This window comes from Vulpes lagopus, chromosome 3 (genome assembly GCF_018345385.1).
Source record: "Vulpes lagopus strain Blue_001 chromosome 3, ASM1834538v1, whole genome shotgun sequence".
Lineage (NCBI taxonomy): Eukaryota > Metazoa > Chordata > Mammalia > Carnivora > Canidae > Vulpes > Vulpes lagopus.
Genome location: NC_054826.1, coordinates 98,196,798 through 98,204,552, shown reverse-complemented (window position 1 = coordinate 98,204,552; position 7,755 = coordinate 98,196,798). Strand labels below are relative to the sequence as shown.

The 7,755-nt window shown below is 45.7% G+C and overlaps 1 pseudogene; it reads right to left on the bottom strand.

Moving 5' to 3' along the window:
• Positions 1-3,539: 3,539 nt before the first annotated feature.
• Positions 3,540-7,755, bottom strand: LOC121487064 (annotated as a pseudogene).

Genomic DNA, 7,755 nt, shown 5'->3' with positions numbered 1-7,755 from the left:
GGGCTGTGGCTTTTCTGTTTAGCGGCCCGAATCAATTCGGTAGTAAAACGAAACAAAATAAGCGGCGGCCCGCTACCTCCCAGCCTGGGGCTTTCTCTGACTTTTTTTTCAGTCCAAGGGGACTTCTCGTGAACAACTCAGCAATGGACCCGCAGTTAAGCTGAAGGGTGAGGATGACCTGGAGGGGGTGGGGACCCCACAGAAGCCGACATGTAGGTCGTTCTGTTCTTATCCTTATCAGGACTATGCTTCAGAGAGGACAGTAAAATAGGGCGCGAGTAGCCTTCGTTAATGAATTCACTCTGGTGTGAAAAGTAGGGTTTGGTTTTTTGTTTGTTTTATTTTTTTTTAATTGGGTCGTTAGATGAGCATGGCGCAACGTCCCTGGTTGATATTTGTGTCACCTTGAAGAAAATGTGTTGCTACCCCTCCCCCACCACCCGTAACTTTTCATGGTTTGCGCTTCCTCTCAGCCCCTGAACAGGGGGCGCCCGGGTGACGCAGGAGGTTAAGCTTCTGCCTTCACCTCAGGTCATGATTTCAGGTTCCTGGGATGGAGTAATGCGTGGGGCTCCATGCTCAGCGTGGAGTCTGCTTGAGATTCTTTCTCTCTGCCCCTCCTGCTCCTGTTGTCTCTCTAAAATAAGTAAATAAAATCTTAAAAAAAAAAAAAAAAAAGCCTCTGAACGTTGTGGTTAAAAAAAAAAAAAAAAGAACTGCGATATTGATTCAAAACTTATTATGCTGAGGATGCAGTTCTTGAACTTTCTAAGAGCAGAAATTATCCTGGCATTTACTACCTTTTAATTTAGACTTTTTTTTTTTTTTTTAAAGTAGGCTTCATGCCCACTGTGGGGCTTGAACTCAGGACCCTGAGATTAAGAGTTGTGCCCCACGGACTGAGCCAACCACTCCCCCAGTTGAGGAGTCATTTAAATGCACCCCTCCAATAGGGATTTGAAACAATGGAGTTTCAGACACAAACCAGTTGCCATGACCTGAGAGCATGGAAAAACACAGACCAGCAGAAATGGAGATTGTGGTGAACTTACCAGGATTAAGCTTTCATTGCACCAGCCTTACTACCCCTTCAGTTTAAAAGTCTGTCCTTTGCCGAGCTTAAAAAAAAAGAAAGAAAGAAAGGTGCAAGAATCCTCTTCGGATGTATTTTTCTTTTAGAGCAAACACTCACCATGAGGCTGGATCCCAGGACCCAGAGATCAAGAGTCCTGCACTCTACCCGTGGAGCCAGCCAGGGGAGCCAGCACCCCTGTAGATGTGCTTTTTAAAGATCAGGATGATTGATGAAATCCTGGAATTGACAGCATAGCACTTGTTTTTTGTTGTTTTTTTTTTTTTTAAGATTTATTTATTTATTTATGATAGACATAGAGAGAGAGAGAGGCAGAGACACAGGCAGAGGAACAAGCAGGCTCCATGCACCGGGAGCCCGACGTGGGATTCCATCCCGGGTCTCCAGGATCGTGCCCTGGGCCAAAGGCAGGCGCCAAACCGCTGCGCCACCCAGGGATCCCCATAGCACTTGTTTTGAAGCCAAACTAATGTGAACATGCAAACTTCTGTGCCAGTCTGATGTGTTATGGTGGGGCTACGGTCACAAGCACCAGATCCTTTCTGTATATTTAACATAAGGGTCCTTTCCTCACTCTCAGTTCACAGTTCAGTGTTTGCTATCCAGGCATCCAGACGGTTTGGGATTCTCTGGGCTTCCGATCCTTTCATTAAGAGATGCACCAAGTTAGGTGAAAAGGTGGGTAAACAGGAGGGGAGGGTGCCTGGGGAATACTTGCCTTCCCCTTCGGGAACATCTTCCCCTCCCTGGAGGTTTTGAGGCGCTGACTGTCCTTCCCCACAGTGCTGCTGGTCCCACATCTTCTGCAGGACTCTCAGGTTCCAGCGGCTCCAAGAACAAATTTTACTGGAAGGGATGTGAGGTGGGCGAGAGAGACTTCCTTTGTTTTTTTGTTTTAAAAAATTTATTCATGGACACACACACGCAGGGAGAAGCAGGCTCCATGCAGGGACCCTGATGCGGGACTGGATCCTGGGACTCCAGGATCACACCCCAGGCTGTAGGCAGCACCAAACTGCTGCACCACCGGGGCTGCCCAAGAGACTTCCTTTGATGCAGGGGCATCCTCAGAACTAGCGGGCGCCTGGGGAAATTCTACCCACCCAGGGAAAGCTGCCATAGCAAATAGAAGGAAACTCTGGTGAAGGTCAGTTGCCTTCCAGGGAGTGTGTCTGGGAGCCCCTTGGGTTTTTGCTGGAGCTGGGGTCCTACTCGGAGCACACAAAAGTGGCCTGGGGATCCGACCTGTCATCTCTCTCTCTCTCCCTGTGTTCACATTCCTGGAAGGGACCTGCAGGACTGACTCCTCAGGCTATCTTCCCAGAGACAGCCGGTCAAGCCTGACCATCCGTCCTTTTCCTAAGTTCACATGCCTGGCCCTGACCTGCTCTAGCTGACCAGCTGGTCCCTCTGGAAAGATGAACTTGAGTGCTGCTGTGGAAGTCGGGATTCTGGGCAGGTTGCTTGGCTTTTGAAGGTTTTCTCCTCTTGATAATGACTCCGAGAGCACTTTTCCTAATTTATTTCCCAAACATTTGCATAATCCTAGTAGCATAAGGCACTCACACAAGATGTTCCAGGATATTCAAGCACTGTTCTAGGGGCTTGGGACAGGCCAGAGGACAAAACAGAAGGGCCTTTCAGGGAGGTACCAGCCCCTTCATATATCTGAAGAGATTGGGACACGTGCCAGGCACAATACAAAGGGACACAAACACTGAGGAGACCATGTGGTGGGATGGGGAGTCTTCCTTCCAGACCTTAACACAAGAGCGCCTTGAAGTGTACCTATGAGCATGACTACATGGTTTCTTTGCTCTGTTTTAAAAAGAGGACAATTGCTACTTTTTTTTCTCTTAAAGAGTAAAATATGTTGTTTATTTATTTTTTAAGTAGACTCCATGCCCAACGTTGGGCTTGAACTCATTACCCTGATGAGATCAGGAGTCCCATGCTCTTTTTTTGGGGGGGCGGGCATTTGCTCCATAAATCTCAAGATTTATTTGCTCAATAAATCTGGCTTATTTAATCAGCCAGAAGCCTATGGAAAACAGGTTTCAGACACCCCAAGGAGCATGTGTACTCTACACACAATGTACATAGCGCTTGTTAGTGAAAGGCATTTGGGGCCTTGTAGTTTTGCAGCTGTTTCTTCAACAAAGCTGGGCGGAACACTGGTGCCGCTGGACTTCGGTTCAGTTACGCTTACATGATATCACTTATCTCTTGACACGAAGGCATGATTTCAACCACTTCTCACAAACCCACAAGGAGGCTCCCAACCCTGTTCCCCGCATCCAAGGGAAAAGGAACCTGTTCAGTGGGTTTTTGAGACCCAGAGAGGCAACAGAAACCTTGAGTGAAAACCCTGAATTTAATGTGATTTTGGGGGGCCCCATCCCTCCCTTTTTACCACCCCCCCTTCCAGCCAGTTGTAAGTGGGGTGAGGGCTGTCCCCAGTCTCCGTCCTGCGGCTCTGGGTGCCATCCTGTGCTCAGTCAGCCTCCTGGGCCTGTCTCTCTCTGAATCTCCTTCTTGCATATTCATAGAGTGCCTGCTTGCGCTCCTGTAGGCTCTCCTGCCAGGCCAGGAGGACTTGGCAAATGTGAGGGCTGTGGGCTGAAGGATCACGGGGCCAGAGCTGGGGAACTTGGGGGCAGAGGCTGTGGGAAGGGACTGGGTCCCTTCAGTGATATCTTCAGGCATGAACGCTACAGCTCTCTCAAGCAGATTAGTGATGGTCAAGTCTACACAGCCAGTTCTGGCCAGGTCTCTCTGGATGACGCCCAGTGGCACAGGGCGTAAAACCTCCTTGACTCTCTGAGCCAGAGTTGCCAGCTGCACATCAGGAGAAGGGCCAGGGGAGGGAGGGAAAGAAGACTGGGCTAACTGAGGGAGCAATCTGGGGTGTCTTTTTCGTTTCATGTGCTCTGCTTTGTCTGCTGGAGTCAGTCATGTCCCTGTCTGGCCTAATTCTTTGGCCACCAGCTGTTGTACACGGAGAGCAAACTCCTCATTCCCCTCTCCAAGCTGGAGATGAACAGGAGGGAGCCACCTTACTTGATACACCGTGAAAGGGACAAAGGGACGAAGAGTGACCACAGCAGTTCTGAGACCCAGGAGGCATCGGACACCGTCACAGAGACTAGGGGTCTCTAGGAGTCCCATGCTCTACTGGCTAACTAGCCAGGTGCCCCTAACATTTTTTTTAAAAGATTTTTTAATTTATTTATCTATTCATGATAGAGAGAGAAAGAGAGAGGCAGAGACACAAGCAGAGGGAGAAGCAGGCCCCATGCCAGGAGCCCGATGCGGACTTGATCCCAGGACTCCAGGATCGTGCCCTGGGCCAAAGACAGGTGCCAAACTGCTGAGCCACCCAGGGATTCCCCCGCCCAACATATATATTTTTTTAATTTGCCAAATATAGGAAATTTTGATGAGAAAACAAAATTGCCTGTAATCTAAATCTCAGGGAAAATCAAGGCTGTTTTGATGATGCAACTTCCCGGCATTTTGCTGTGTCGTTAAATCCTTAAATGTCTTTCTTTTGTAAAATTCTTTTTGTAAAACTGTTTCCTCAGTAATACTATATTGGCAGGTGTTACCTATAAACTTAACTTTTAAAAAATATTATTTATTGGGATCCCTGGGTGGCGCAGCGGTTTGGCGCCTGCCTTTGGCCCAGGGCGTGATCCTGGAGACCCGGGATCGAATCCCACATCGGGCTCCCGGTGCATGGAGCCTGCTTCTCCCTCTGCCTGTGTCTCTGCCTCTCTCTCTCTCTGTGTGACTATCATAAATAAGAATTAAAAAAAATATTATTTATTTTAAGTAAGCTCTACCCATGAGGTGAGGTTTGAAGTAACAACCCTGACATGAAAAGTCCCTAACACTACCTGCTGAGTTAGCCAGGAGCCCTTAATGTGTATTTATATATATATATATTTTTTTTTAAATTAAAGTTTGATTTTCCAACATATAGTATAACACCCAGTGCTCATCTCAAGTGCCCCCTCAGTGCCCATCACCTAGTTACCCCATCCCTCCGCCCAACTCCTCTTCCACTACCCCTTGTTTGTTTCCCAGAGTTAGGAATCTCTCATGTTTTGTTACCCTCTCTAATTTTTCCCACTCATTTTCCCTCCTTTCTCCTATAATCCTTTTCACTGTTTCTTATATTCCACATATGAGTGAAACCATACAATGATTGTCCTTTTCCAATTGACTTACTTCATTAGCATTAATACCCTCCAGTTCCATCCACAGCAAAGCAAATGGTAAGTATTCATCATTTCTAATGGCTGAGTAATATTCCATTGTATATATAGACCGCATCTTCTTTATCCATTCATCTTTCAATGGACACTGAGGCTCCTTCGACAGTTTGGCTATTGTGGACATTGCTGGTATAAACATTGGGGTGCAGGTGACCTGGCTTTTCACTGCATCTGTATCTTTGGGGTAAATCCCCAGTAGTGCAATTACTGGGTTGTAGGGTAGCTCTATTTTTAACTCCTTGAGGAACCTCCACACTGTTTTCCAGAGTAACTGTAGATTAGGAACACGACAGGGATGTCCACTATCACCACTGTTATTCAGCATAGTTCTAGAAGTCCTAGCCTCAGTAATCAGACAACAAAAAGAAATAAAAGGCATTTGAATTGACAAAGAAGTCAAACTCTCCCTCTTTGCAGATGACATGATACTGTACATAGAAAACCCAAAAGACTCCACCCCAAGATTGCTAGAACTCATACAGCAATTCGGCAGTGTGGCAGGATACAAAATCAATGCACAGAAATCAGTGGCATTTCTATACACTAACAATGAGATTGAAGAAAGAGAAATTAAGAGTCAATCCCATTTACAAGTGCACCCAAAAGCATAAGATACCTAGGAATAAATCTAACCAAAGAGGTAAAGGATCTAAACCCTTAAAACTACAGAACACTTCTGAAAGAAATTGAGGAAGACACAAAGAGATGGAAAAATAGTCCATGCTCATGGATTCTAAGAATTAATATAGTGAAACTATCTATGCTACCCAGGGCAATTTACATGTTCAATGCAATCCCTATCAAAATACTACGGACTTTCTTCAGAGAGTTGGAACAAATAATCTTAAGATTTGTATGGAATCAGAAAAGACTCTTAATGTGTATTTTATTTTAAACATTTTATATATTTATTCATGAGACACAGAGAAGGAGGCAGAGACACAGGCAGAAGCAGGTTCCTTTTAGGGAGCCCAAGGTGGGACTTGATCCCAGGACTCCAGGATCACACCCTGGGCTGAAGGCAGGCATTAAACCACTGAGCCACCCAGGCTTCCTCCTAATGTGTACTTTAAAAACAGCTCTAGGGATGCCTGGGTAGCTCAGGGGTTGGGGGCCTGCCTTCAGCTCAGGCATGATCCTGGAGTCCCGGGATCCAGTCCCACATCAGGCTCCCTGCATGGAACCTGCTTCTCCTCTGCCTATGTCTCTACCTCTCTGTCTCTGTGTCTCTCATGAATAAATAAAAACATTAAAAAAAAATAAAAACAGCTTTATGGAAGGAAAGAAGGAGAGGAAAAAGGAAGGAAACTCAAGAAAGAGAAAAAAAAAAGAAAGAAAAAGGAAGGCAGGGAGAAAGAAAGAAATTGAAAGAAAGAAATTGATTGCAAAAATTGGCTACCCCACTGGAAAGCCCAATGTATTCCTCATTTAAATGTTTGTAGAGCTGGTTTAGAGGAGATCTGCAATCAGTGTTCCCTTGTCAGGTTCTTGGCTTACATTAAACATCATTCATTCCACATTTCCAGGTATAGGATATCAATTTCATAATTTTTTCCTTTTTAAGTAATTTTTATGTCCAATGTGGGGTTTGAACTCATGACCCTGAAATCAAGAGTCACATGTCCCACAACTGAACCAGCCAGCCACCTCAATTTCACCTGTTTGAATTGATTTCTTTTCCAGAATATCAAAAAGATTCTTCATTAGTCCTTCTGATATAAGATAACTTGAAAAAAATTGAAATTTGCAAAAAACAATTAAGTCAAACTTCTTCTCCCAAGAAAAGATATTTCTGGAATAAAGTACAGAGAGGTTTGGGAAGCCTGGGTGGCTCAGAGGTTGGGCCTCTGCCTTTGGCTCAGGGCTTGATCCTAGTCTTGGGATCGAGTCCTGCATTGGGTTCCCTGCGAGGAGCCTGCTTCTCCCTCTGCCTGTGTCTCTGCCTCTCTCCGTGTGTCTCTCATGAATAAATAAATAAAATAAAATCTTAAAAAAAAAGTACAGATTTCTCTCATTAAAACCCGAGAGACACATCTGGGCATTAGCTGGGAGTCCATTCGCTGTGGTGGATGTCATTCCTTCTCTGAGGACAACCCAGTTACATTTTCCCTTTTTTTTCTTGGAGCCAAAAGCCCTGCACTTTGGAGAAACTGAGAAGGCACTGCAGCTACTTTGTCATTCCCAAGACTCAGAGAAGACCAAAAGCATCTTGAATCCAGCCCAGAAAACTATGGAACTGCTCATTTTTTCAAGGACTTCCAGATATGATCAACTGGTTTACTGGCTGAGCCTCTGTAACATCAGGCTGAGAGCAGGTTCCAAGGTGTCCTGTAGACTCTGCTTATTTCTGTTGTGCACGGGGGTGGGGATCACCTGCAGCAT